The 11,547-nt window shown below is 47.2% G+C and overlaps 1 non-coding gene across 1 annotated transcript; it reads right to left on the bottom strand.

The window, feature by feature from the left end:
• Positions 1 to 9,565: 9,565 nt before the first annotated feature.
• Positions 9,566 to 9,732, bottom strand: LOC128650554 (U1 spliceosomal RNA). The gene has a single exon (XR_008400848.1). It is a non-coding gene; the product is annotated as a U1 spliceosomal RNA (small nuclear RNA).
• Between the last annotated feature and the right edge of the window lie 1,815 nt (positions 9,733 to 11,547).

Genomic DNA, 11,547 nt, shown 5'->3' with positions numbered 1-11,547 from the left:
GCTGAAGGGTATTAAATGTATAGACAATTGCTCCTTTATTCCTATTTTTGTATGTGAAATAGTTGTTTTTGCTTGTTGAAACCTTAACCCATTGTTCTCAAGACCATATCCATTAAATTTGATTCTCAATGCAGAGCCGGCCACCTTATTTCATCTATATTTATATACACAAATGCCTCCTTATCTTATCTCCCTCTAAACACAAAAGCCAATACTTCATTTCAATTGCTGGAATAAACCTAAAGGTGCATCTTCCATCACTTTTATTACTATGTGATGCGTCAATTGAACATATTAAATAGAAAATATACTTAGCTGATAAAAGTAAATTGTATTTTAAGCACTGGTGGAGTGGTTGCCATGCACCTGGCTGCATTTTTAACTGGCGCAGCTGGTATTTTGATGTCACAGGCTGCTACCGATATGGTGTGACTACCAACAATGCTAAAGCCAGTATTTAATCAGGGAGCGTGAGTAACTTTGCTGCGTGAGCCTCTGACCTCCCCCAGCTCTGCAGTCAGCAAATACAGTGCATGGTGGAATGTTACACTACACTGCTGTGACACAAATGAACTAGAGCTGTCTAGCTGTGAAAAACGGTCAAAATGCACTGAGATAAGAGGCAGCCTTTACAGGCTTAGAAATAAGTGTATGAGCCTACCTAGGTTTAGCTTTCAACAAAGAATGCCAAGAGGACAAAGCAAATTTGATGATAAAATTAAATTGGAAAGTTATTTAAAACTGCATGCCCTATCTGAATAATGAAAGTTTAATTTTGACTAGACTGACCATTTAAGACCATAGGAAAAGAAATTATTTTGCACACAATGGACTTTTTTTTTTTGTAAGCCTAAGTGATTCTTTGAAGGTTTAAAGAAACATGACCAAAATACAGTACAACAAACACTGGCACTTGAATATTGAATCCCAACACGTACATAAAATTATATATTTCAGGGTAGTGTGAGCTTTTAATTTTAAAATAAAAGTAAGAAAAAATACTGTAAAACTAGCTGTCACGGATAATCTGAGTTGGATCCCCACAAGTTGTCAATGGGTCATCAGAAAGGAAAATAATTGTACAAAAGGAGGCTGGTGAGAAATTTACTTTGGATGCCTGTGTGTGCAGGTGTGTGTGTGTATGTGCTGGTGTGTGTGCAGCAGATGTGTGTGTGTGTGTGTGTGTATGTGTGCAGGTGTGTGTGTGCTGGTGTGTGTGTGCAGGTGTATGTGTGTGTGCGGTTGTGAGTGCGGGTGTGTGTGTGTGGGGGGTGGGTGTGGGTGGGTGTTTACGTGTGTGCTTGTGGGGGGGTGTACTGGTGTGTGTGTGTGGGATGTGTGTGTGTGTGTGTGTGGTATGTGTGTGCGTGTGTGCAGGTATGTGTATGTGCGGGTATGTGTGTGTGTGCTGGTGTGTGTGTTTGTGTGGCTGTGTGTGTGTGTGCGTGTGTACGCGCAGGTGTGTATGTGTGTGCGGGTGTGTGTATATGTGTGTGTGCGGGTGTGTATGTGTGTGGGTGTTGTGTGGGTGTGTGCGTGTGTCTATGTGTGTGCATTTGTGTGCCTGTGGGTATGTGTATGCAGGTCCCCACAAGCTGTCAATGGGTCATCAGATAAACAAATACAATCTCAGAGGAAAATAATTGTACAAAAGGAGGCAGGTGATATATTAACTTTGGATGCCTGTGTGTGACTGAGTGTGCGGGTGTGTGCCTGTGTGTGTGAGCAGGTGTGTGCATGCGTGTGTGCAGGTGTGTGTGTATGTGTGTGGCTGTGTGTGTGTGCGGTTGTGTGTGTTTCCGAGGTGTGTGCTAGTGTGTGTGTGTGTGGGTGTATGTGTGTGCATGTGTGTGTATAGGTGTGTGTGTGCTTGTGTGGGTGTGCGGGTGCATGTGTGTGTGTAGGGGGGTTGTACTGGTGTGTGTGTGCGTGTGTGTGTGCGGGGGGTGTACGGCTGTGTGTGTGTGCGGGTATGTGTGTGTGGGTGTGTGTGCATATGTGTGTGTGCTAATGTGTGTGTGTGCAGGGTTGTGTGTGTGTGTGCGCATGTGTGTATACTAGTGTATGTGTGTGTGTGTGGTATGTGTGTGCGGGGGTGCGTGTGTACGTGTGCGTGGGTGGGTGTGCGGGTGTGTGTGCGGATGTGTGCGCGGATGTGTGCGGGGGGTGTTTGTGTACTGGTGTGTGTGTGTGGGGGGGTATGTGGTATGTGTGTGCGGGTGTGTGTATGTGCGGGTGTGTGTATGCATGTGTGTGCGCGTGGGTGGGTGCGGGGGTTTGTGTGTGTGTGTGTGTGTGTGCGCGCGCGCATGTGTGTGTGTACTAGTGTATGTGTTTGTGCGCGGTATATGTGTGCGGGGGGTACGTGTGTGTGTGCGTGTGTATGCATGTGTACATGTGGGTGTGTGGTTGGGTGTGTGTACGGGAGTGTGTGTGCGGGTTTGTGTGGGTGTGTGTGTGCGGGTGTGCATGTATGTATGTGCGGGTGTGTGTGTGCGGGTGTGTGTATGCGGGTATGTGTGTGGCTGTGTGTGTGGGAGTGTGTACGGGTGTGTGTGTGTATGTGTGTGTATTTGTGTGCGTGTGGGTGAATGTGTGTGTGTGTGTGCCGGTGTGTGTGTGGGTGCATGTGTGTGTGCAGGGCAGTGTGTGTACTGGTGTGTGTGCATGCGTGTGTGTGCACGTGTATGTGTGTGCGGGTACGTGTGTGTGCGGGTACGTGTGTGCGCGCGGGGTGTTTGTGTACTGGTGTGTGTGCGGTATGTGTGTGCGTGCGCACGTGTGCGGGGGGGTGTACTAGTGTATGTGTGTGTGGGGGGGTGCGGGTGTGTTTGCGTGTGTGTGTGTGTGTGTGTACGGGTGTGTGTGTGCGGGTGTGTGCATAGGTGTGTGTGTGTGCGGGTGTGCATGCTGGGGGTGTGCAGGTGTGTGTGTGTGTGTGTGTGCGTGCATTTGTGTGCATGTGGGTGTGTGTATGCAGGTCCCCACAAGCTGTCAAGGGGTCATCAGGAAACAAATAAAATCTCAGAGTAAAATAATTGTACAAAAGGAGGCTGGTGAGGTATTAACTTTGGATGCCTGAGTGTATGGGTGTGTGCCGGTGTGTGTGAGCAGGTGTGTGTGGGTGTGGGTGTGCGGGTATATGTATGTGTGCGTGTGTGTGTGTATGTGCAGGTGTGTGTGCGGGTATGCGGGTATGTGTGCGGCTGTTTGTGTGTGAGGGTGTGTGTACAGGTGTGTGTGTGTGCTGGTGTATGTGGGTTCATGTGTATGTGTGTGGGTGAATGTGTGCTGGTGTGTGTGCGCGGGTGCGTGTGTGCGGGTGCATGTGTGTGTGCGGGGCAGTGTGTGTGCATGTGTGTGTGCGTGCATGTGTGTGTGTGTGCGTGTGGGTGTGTGTGCGTGTATGTGTGTGCTGGTACGTGTTTGCGTGTGCGGGGGTGTTTGTGTACTGGTGTGTGCGCGGTATGTGTGTGCGTGTGCTGGTGTGCGGGTGTGTGCATGTGTGGGTTTATGTATGTGTGCGTGTGTGCCGGTATATGTGCAGCTGTGTGTGTCAGGGTGTGTGTACAGGTGTGTGTGTGCGGGTACGTGTGTGTGTGTATGCGGGTACGGGTGTGTGTGCGTGCGGGTGTGTGTGCGTGGGTGGGTGTTTGTGTACTGATGTGTGTGCAGTATGTGTGTGGGTGTGCTGGTGTGTGCGGGTGTGTGTGTGCGTGTGTGTGTGTGTTTGTGTGTGTGTGCAGGTGTTTGTGTGTGTGCGCGGGTACGTGTGTGTGTGTATGCGGGTACGTGTGTGTGTGTGTATGCGGGTACGTGTGTGCATGCGGGGGTGTTTGTGTACTGGTGTGTGTGCGTGCAGGTGTGTGTGCGTGGGTGTTTGTGTACTGGTGTGTGTGCAGTATGTGTGTGCGTGTGCTGGTGTGTGCGGGTGTGTGTGTGCATGTGTGTGTGTGCGGGTGTATGTATGTGTGCGTGTGTGTGTGTGCAGGTATGTGTGCAGCTGTGTGTGTCAGGGTGTGTGTACAGGTGTGTGTTTGTGCGTGTGCAGGTGTTTGTGTGTGCGTGGGTGTGGGTGTGTGCGGGTACATGTGTGTGTGTATGCGGGTACGTGTGTGTGTATGCGGGTACGTGTGTGCGTGCGGGGGTGTTTGCGTACTGGTGTGTGTGTGGTGTGTGTGCATGTGTGTGTGCGGGTGTGTGCATGTGCGTGTGTGTGTGCATGTGTGGGTGTGTGTGCGGGGTTGTGTGTGTGGGGGTTGTGTGTATGTGTGTACTAGTGTGTGTGTGGGGAGTGTATATGTGTGTGTGCGTGTGTTTGTGTGGGTGTGTGTGTGTGCATGTGTATGTGTGGGTGTGTATGTGTGGGTGCAAGTGTGTATACGGGTGTGTGTGTGTGCGGATGTGTGTGTGCGCGCGTGTGTGTGTGTGTGTACTAGTGTATGTGTGTGTGCACGGTATGTGTGTGTGCACGGTATGTGTGTGCGGGCGCGCGTGTGTGTGCGTGTGTACTAGTGTATGTGTGTGTGTGTGGGGGGGGGGGGGTGCGGGTGTGTGTGTTTGTGCGGGTGTGTTTGCGTGTGTGGGTGTGTGTGCGGGTGTGTGTGCGGGTGTGTGTGTGTATGGGTGTGTGTGTGTGCGGGGTGTGTGTGCGTGTGTGTGTGCGTGAGTGTGTGTGTGCGCGTTTGTGTGGGTGTGTGTATGCAGGTCCCCACAAACTGTCAATGGGTCATCAGGAAACAAGTCAAATTTTAGAGTAAAATAATTGTACAAAAGGAGGCTGCTGAGATATTAACTTTGGATGCCTGTGTGTGAGTGAGTATGCGGGTGTGTGTCTGTGTGTGTGAGCAGGTGTGTGTGCGTGTGTGTGCGGGGTGTGTGTTTGCGGGTGTGTGTGTGCGCTGGTGTTTGTGTGTGCGTGTGTGGGTATGTGTGCTGGTGTGTGTGCGGGTGCGTGTGTGCTGGTGCATGTGTGGATGTGAGTGTGTGCAGGTGTGTGTGGGGGGGTGTTTGCGGGGTGTGTGTGTACTGGTGTGTGTGTGTGTGTGTGCGGTATGTGTGTGCGTGTGTTTGCATGTGAGTGTGTGGGTGCGTGTGTGTGCGAGAATGTATGTGTATGTGTGAGTGCATGTGCGGTATGTGTGCATCTGTGTTTATGCGTGTGTGTGTATGTGCGGTGTGTATGTGTGTGTGTGTGTGCAGGGGTGTTTGTGTGGGTGTCTGTGTGTGCGAGAGTGTATGTGTATGTGTGAGTGCATGTGCGGTATTTGTGCATGTGTGTTTGTGCATGTGTGTGTATGTGCGAGTGTGTATATGTGGGTGTGTGTGCAAGGGTGTTTGTGTGTGTGCAGGGGTGTGCGTGTGTGTGCATGCGGGTGTGTGTGTGCAGGTGTGTGTCTATGTGTGTGCGTTTGTAAGCGTGTGGGTGTGTGTATGCAGGTCCCCACAAGCTGTCAATGGGTCATCAGGAAACAAAATTTCAGAGGAAAATAATTGTACAAAAGGAGGCTGGTGAGATATTAACTTTGGATGCCTGTGTGTGAGTGAGTGTGCAGGTGTGTGCCTGTGTGTGTGAGGGGGGGGTGCAGGCGTGTGTGCAGGGTGTGTGTGTTCGTGTGTGTGTGTGCAGGGTGTGTGTGTGCGGGTATGTGTGTGTGTGCGGTGTGTGTGCTGGTGTGTGTGCGGGGGGGGTGTACTGGTGTGTGTGTGCGTGCGCGTGTGTGCGGGTGTGTGTGTATGTGTATGCATTTGTGTGTGTGTGTATGCAGGTCCTCACAAGCTGTCAATGGGTCATCAGGAAACAAATAAAATCTCAGGGTAAAATAATTGTATAAAAGTAGGCTGGTGAGATATTAACTTTGGTTGCCTGTGTGTGAGTGAGTGTGCGGGTGTGTGCCTGTGCGTGTGAGCAGGTGTGTGTGCGGGGTGTGTGTGTTGGTGTGTGCAGGTATGTGTGCAGGTGTGTGTGTGAGAGTGTGTGTGTGCGGGTGTGTGTGTACGTGGGTGTGGGTGGGTGTCAATATGTGTGCATGCAGGTGTGTGTGCAGGTGTGTGTGTGCGTGTGCAGGGGGTGCGAGTTTGTGTGTGCGTGTTTGTGTCTATGTGTGTGCATTTGTGTGCGGGGGGGGGTGTATGCAGGTCCCCACAAGCTGTCAATTGGTCATCAGGAAACAAATAAAATCTCAGATTAAAATAATTGTATAAAAGGAGGCTGGATAGATATTAACTTTGGATGCCTGTGTGTGAGTGAGTGTGCGGGTGTGTGCCTGTGTGTGTGCAGGTGTGCGGGTGTGTGCAGTGTGTGTGGGTGTGTGTGCGGGTATGCGGGTGTGTCTGTGCGGTTGTGTGTGCGGGTATGTGTGCAGCTGTGTGTACAGGTGTGTGTGTGTGCTGGTGTGTGTGTGCAGGTGTATGTGTGTGCATGTGTATGCATGTTCATGGTTGTGTACAGGTGTGTGCGGGTGTGTGTAGGTGAATGTGTGTGCTGGTGTGAGGGTGCATGTGTGTGCGGGGGGTGTACTGGTGTGTGTGTGCGAGTGTGTCTGTGTGCGTGTGCGTGGATGTGTGTGTGGGGGGGTGTACTGGTTTGTGTGTGCATTCGGGTGTGTGCGTATGTGTATGTGTTTGTGTGCGTGTGGGTGTGTGTATGCATGCAGGTCCCCACAAGCTGTCAATGGGTCATCAGGAAACAAATAAAATCTCAGAGTAAAATAATTGTGCAAAAGGAGGCTGGTGAGATATTAACTTTGGATGCCTGTGTGTTAGTGAGTGTGCGGGTGTGTGCCTGTGCGTGTAAGCAGGTGTCTGTGTGTGCGTGTGTATGTTGGTGTGTGCGGGTGTGTGTGTGTGCGGGTATGTGTTAAGATTACTGCAGCTTTTACTGTATCTTTGCACTAACCTTGTCTCATAATTATATGTTAGAAGTGCTGCAGCTTTAAGCTCAGCTCACCACACCCTCTGGGTGTGTTTGGGTCTCTGTGACATCATCAGAAGCCATGTTTAGTTTTACTGATGAACCTGTTAGTGAAGAAGCCATGTGGTTATAGCTAAATAAAAGTTATCTAAAGTTCCGGCTGCAGAGTCTTCATGATATGTACAAGAGACATCAGACACAAGGTAACAGCACACAACTGAATGTTCTGTGTGTACGAGTGTGTGTGTGCGCGGGTGTGTGCGGGTATGTGTGCTCGGCAGCGCGGCTGTGTGTACAGGTGTGTGTGTGGGTGTATGTGTGTGTATGGGTGTGTGTGTGTGTGGGTGAATGTGTGTACTGGTGTGCGTCTGCATGTGTGTGTGCGGGTGTTTGCGTGTGTGTGTGCACGAGTGTGTGTGTGTGTAGGATGTGTGTGGGTGTGTGGGTGTGTGTGTGTGTACTGGTGTGTGTGCGGGTGTGTGTGCATGTGTGTGTACTAGTGTATGTGTGTGCGGGAGTGTGTGTGTGTATATGTGTGTGCGTGTGTGTATATGTGCGGGTGTGTGTGGGTGTTTGTGTGTGTGCAGATATGTGCGGGTGTGTGTGCATATCTATGTGTGTGCGTTTGTGTGCGTGTGTATGCAGGTCCCCACAAGCTGTCAATGGGTCATCAGGAAACAAATAAAATCTCAGAGTAAAATAATTGTACAAAAGGAGGCTGGTGAGATTTTTTAACTTTGGATGCCTGTGTGTGAGTGAGTGTGCGGGTGTGTGCCTGTGCGTGTGAGCAGGTGTGTGCATACCTCCCAACATTTCAAAATTCAAAAGAGGAACACCCCCTCCAGCAAAAATTTGAAAGGGGCGTGGCTTAAAAAATCATAAGACCAAACTAATATAAATAAAATTCTAAATAAAGTCATATCTTTTAATACTCTTAGGCAGCAAATCAAACACAAGCTCAAAGCACTGGTATAGCTATATGAGCTCTGTATTTAATTAACCTTTGCAGAGACAGTGCTAAATATTTTTTATCTTAATTAGAGATTTAATAATAGATTTTTTAAAGCTGCTCTCTGCTTTCCTCATTAATATTCTAGATTCTGGCCTTTAAAGTTAGCAAAAATGCACAGTAACACACTACATAGCATACACTTACATATGCACATACACACACACACTACATAGCATACACTTACATATGCACATAAACACACACACTACATAGCATACACTTACACATGCAGATACACACACACTACATAGCTTACACTTATACATACAGATACACACTACACAGCATACACCTATACATGCAGATACACACACTGCACAGTATACACTTATACATGCAGATACACACACACACTTATACATACAGATACACACACACTACACAGCATACACTTATTAATGCAGTTACACACACACACTACATAGCATACACTTATACATGCAGATACACACTTATACATAAAGATACACACACACACTACATAGCATACACTTATACAGACAGACACACACACACTACATAGCATACACTTATACAGACAGACACACACACACTACATAGCATACACTTATACATACAGATAAACACACACTACATAGCATACACTTATACATGCAGATACGCATGCACACACTACATAGCATACACTTATACATGCAGATACACACACACACTACATAGTATACACTTATACATGCAGATATACACACTTCATAGCTTACATTTATACATGCAGACACACACACACACAGACTACATAGCCTGCACTTATACATAAAGATACACACACACACACTACACAGCTTACACTTATACATGCAGATACACACACATACTTATACATACAGATACACACACACACACACACACACACACACTACACAGCATATACTTATACATGCAGATACACACACTTCATAGCTTACATTAATACATGCAGACACACACACTACATAGCCTACACTTATACATACAGATACACACACACACTACACAGCTTACACTTATACATGCAGATACACACACACACTTATAGATACAGATACACACACACACACACACACTACACAGCATATACTTATGCATGCAGATACACACACTTCATAGCTTACATTAATACATGCAGACACACACACTACATAGCCTACACTTATACATACAGATACACACACACACACAAACTACACAGCTTACACTTATACATGCAGATACACACACATACACACTTATAGATACAGATAGACACACACTACATCATATATTGATATATGTAACTCATTGTATGAGGTCCTGGGGTTAGCAAGCACATAAGCTGGCAGTCTAAGGCTGCCACTGTTCGTTACCTTGGTGTTGCACTGCTCATTGTATAAAGCTGAAGGCATACTAGTTTTATCACCAGGGAATAATCCAAGTGAAGTTAGGAACAGCTGCCGGATCATACAGTGCTCGTGAAGACAGTGGAAATCTGCCAATTCCACAAATATAACCACACATGAAGATGTCCACAGCACAAATGATATAAAAAGTGTCTTTAATGACAAAAAATCAGCAACGTTTCGTGACTGCTGTCACTTAATCATGCTATCAGTCACGAAACGTTGCTGATTTTTTGTCAATAAAGAATTTTTTTTTTTCTCTTTCAGGGGAGAGCGCGCACGCAGTCCCCAACTACCACAAATTGTGCAGTCGAGTTTCCCGCATGTGGGGAAATTGCAGAGGTCAGCGGGCCCGGAGTGCAATGAACCAGCCTCGCCCTGGGAGAGCCACCTTAGTGATCATGGCTAAGACTCCCCTGCCAGGTAAGTATAATAAAGACACTTTTTATATCATTTGTGTGATCACCAGGGATTAGACATCATCTCTACAAGGGGTTAGAGGTCACCATTACCTGAGGTCAGAGGGTATACAGCCTTCTTAATCCTACTTAACCCACACACCATTCATTTTCCACAAGGAATATAACCCTGAGAGAGAAAGGCCCAATAGAATAAAAAAAAAAATATATATATATAGGCTGACCATATTTCCTTGAGACAAAAACGGGACATTGAGATGTCAAAACGGGACAGGGTTAATATTCTTTATTCATAGGAAAAAAAGTAACTTTTATGACATAAATACAAATAATTGAGTCTACAATTATCCTTCAGTTACAGACAAACTCATACAAATTATTTTAGGTAGACGTAGAGGAGCTATAACATCTAAATACCAATCCACAGTGTTTTCACAATGTTCCCATGATCTAAATTGGGAATGTGGTGTGTATATTTTTTAATCACATGCCCTTAACTCAATGTTTCCAAAATTGAACTTATCCTCTATGTTGTCAAGGCAAATTCCCCCATATTAACTGAGTTTAAATGGTAAAAGTGTAGCCTCTGAACAGGCGTTTGGTTTAAAGATCTGGATTAGTAGTTGTAGATTTTTTTTAGCTGAGTTGCCCAAAATCATTGTTACATGGTGGAAGAACTGAGAAAAATGTGGAAATAGTTACTTGATAATGATAACCGTTATTTATAACGTCTGTACAATCAGCACTGCAACAGCATAATAATAAGCATAAATAATGACATTTAAATTGATTGACAGGCACAAACACTGGTCTTACCTTGGCCGTGCACAATTCTTTCAGAACTTAGACAATTGATCTACTTGATCACTATGTTTGTATGTTCACACTGTGACACAAGAAGATGGCAAGAACTATCTCTCTGGTGATGGTCAGCCACTAATTCGGATGATGGCAGAGGCAGATGATCATCACATCAGATATTGACATATCTAGTCCGACCCCTGTCCTTACTAGGCACTAGCTAGTAGTTCTAACTTCCCTCTCATGACCAGTCTCTCTCCTCAGCTCAGTCTGACAGCTCACGACTGAGTACTGACCTGCTGTCATTTGCTTTCAATGATCACGCCCCTAATTTTGAGCGCGGACGGCATAGACGCGGTGCTGTGGATTATGTAGGCATGGCCACCCAACTCTGCAGTTAAAGAAAACTATAAAACATACACACACCACTTACTAAACATATAAAAATGTTTAGTAAGTGGTGTGTGTGTGTGCTAAAAAATGACACTTGCGCTGGCCGCACGGTCTGATAACCCTCAAAACGGGACAAAATTAATAAAATTAAAGAAATGTATGGGTGTGTGTGGGTGTGCGGGGGTGTGTGTGTGTGTGTGTGTGTGTGTGTATGTGCGGGTACGTGTGTGTGTGCAGGGGCGTGTGTGTACTGGTGTGTGTGTGTGCATGTGCGTGTGTGTGCATGTGCGTGTGTGTGTGTGTGTGCGGGTGTGTGTGCGTGAGGGTGTGTGTGCGTGTGTGTTTGTGAGTGTGCGGGTATGTGTGTGCGTGTGTGTGTGTAGATGTGTGTGTGTGTGCGGGTGTGTGTGTGCGGAGGGAGTGCGGGTGTGTGTGTGTGTGCATGTGTGTGTGCGGATGTGTGTCTGCGGGTGCGTGTGAGGGTGTGTGTGCGTGTGTGGGTGTGTGTGTGGGGGGTGCGAGTATGTGTGTGGGTGTGTGTGTGTGCCGTTTTGTGTGTGTGTGTGTGTGTGTGTGCGAATGCCTGATTGTACATGTGGGTTTCTGTAGGTTCCTGATTGTGATTGAGTTTCT

This window comes from Bombina bombina, chromosome 2, assembly GCF_027579735.1.
Source record: "Bombina bombina isolate aBomBom1 chromosome 2, aBomBom1.pri, whole genome shotgun sequence".
NCBI classification, from domain to species: Eukaryota; Metazoa; Chordata; class Amphibia; order Anura; family Bombinatoridae; genus Bombina; species Bombina bombina.
This window is presented reverse-complemented; position numbering and strand designations above follow the sequence as displayed.